This window comes from Sinocyclocheilus anshuiensis, unplaced genomic scaffold (assembly GCF_001515605.1).
Source record: "Sinocyclocheilus anshuiensis isolate Anshui unplaced genomic scaffold, SAMN03320099.WGS_v1.1 scaffold930, whole genome shotgun sequence".
Taxonomy (NCBI): Eukaryota; Metazoa; Chordata; class Actinopteri; order Cypriniformes; family Cyprinidae; genus Sinocyclocheilus; species Sinocyclocheilus anshuiensis.
The window spans coordinates 1,589,023-1,590,923 of NW_015539900.1; the positions used below are offsets into that span (position 1 = coordinate 1,589,023).

Below are 1,901 nucleotides of genomic sequence, written 5' to 3' on the forward strand. Positions count from 1 at the left end.
CAGACCACTTCTGGAAAAGCATTCTTTGGACGGCTGAAATTAAGATCAACCTGTACCAGAATGACGGGAAGAAAAAAGTATAAAGAAGGCACTGAAAAGCTCAGTTCCAAAGCATAGAACATCATCTTTGAAACATGGTGGAGCAGTGTGATGGCATGAGCATGCATGGCTTCCAGTGGCACTGGATTACTGGTGTTTACTGAAGATGTGACAGAAGACAGAAGCAGCCGGAAGAATTCTGCCAAATGCAGCAAAGTTGATTGAGTGGCGCGTCATAGTACAAATGGACAATGACCCAAAACATACAGCAAAAGCAACCCAGGGGTTTTTGAAGGTAAAAAAGTGGAATATTCTGCAATGGCCAAGTCAATCTCCTGATCTCAACCGGATTGAGCTGCATTTCACTCGATGAAGACAAAACTAAAGGCAGAAAGAGCCACACACAAACAACAACTGACGTCAGCTGCAGTAAAGGCCTGGCAAAGCATCACAAAGAAGGAAACCCAGTCTCTGGTGATGTCCATGAGTTCCAGACTTAAGGCAGTCATTGCCTGCAAAGGATTCTCAACAAAATATTAAAAATGAACATTTTATTTATGATTATATTTATTTGTCCAATTACATTTGAGCCCCTGAAAATGGAGGCACTGTGTATAAAAATGATTGTAATTCATAAGCATTTTATGTTATATTTTTGTTTAACCCCTTGAATTAAAGCTTAAAGTCTGCACTTCAATTTCATCTTCATTGTTTCATTTTAATTCTATTCTGGTGGCATACAGAGACGACATTATGAAAATTGTGTCAGTGTCCAAATATGGACCTAACTGTATTTGTATGTGTATATATATATATATATATATATATATATATATACTGAAGTCTATTTTTTTATTTTTTTTTTTTTTATTAACATAATGGTGCATTAGTGTATGTGTTGAATTACTTACTATTGCTGTAACTTCTCAACAGTAGCTCTCTCTATGTTATTGCAGCTTAAGTTTTGATTAAGTTAAATGAACTGAACTTAGTGAGAGTGTAATCATTCATGTGTACAAGCAATTTTAAGTAGGAGGAGCAAGGACAATCTATAAACTGCCCTGATTACTGGACTACTGCAAAGTCTTTGTCTAAATGTGGAGCTTTTCTATGATTCTGAACCTTAAGTTAGATTTACGAAAAAAGACTGTACTGAGGAAGAACGCAGCAAGTAAATATTTTGAAGCCTCTCAAAACACAATTCAAGCCCTGTGCTGGAGCAAATTACATTATTAACAAATCCAGTAAACTGTAATGAGATGTGTTTGTGCAACTCATGTCCAAATTCTCAATAAGCACTTGAATTTCAGTTTAAGACAAAATGCATTTATTAGGGCTGGGTTTTGACACAAATTTCACGATTTGATTCAATTCTCATTCACAAGCTTGCGATTCGATTCAATTACCAATTCGATTCGATTCAATATCGATTATTTTGGATATATATCAGGTACAGTACATGCCAAATTTGCTCAAGGAAAAAAAATCTCAACTAATGCTGTCAAATATACATGAGAGTCAGTTGGTACAACATTACTATAATATTGAATGTTAAAATTAATGAAGTTTTTACAATACGAAAGTTACAGTTACATATTAATATTTCTACTTCAATTCGTTTTTTGAAATATAAACATTTAAATGGTGGCTGTCATAAAAACTTGATGGTTTTATTCAAACATAAATTAAATATTGAAGAACAGTAAAAAATTATAATGAATATGTTATATGGGGAATATAAAATGCCCCTCTCTACAGTTTATTTTTCTATCTGACTAATAAGTTTATGGTCACCGAATATGTTTTTCTGAGGTAAATGTGACGTTACATGACATTGTTTACAAGCCGTTATATTGACATCA

General features: G+C 33.8%; 1 protein-coding gene across 3 annotated transcripts in view; it reads right to left on the reverse strand.

Moving 5' to 3' along the window:
• Positions 1–1,901, reverse strand: part of LOC107686059 (leucine-rich repeat and coiled-coil domain-containing protein 1-like) — a 13,727-nt gene that overhangs the window by 7,692 nt on the left and 4,134 nt on the right. The gene's annotated exons all lie outside the window — the stretch shown is intronic.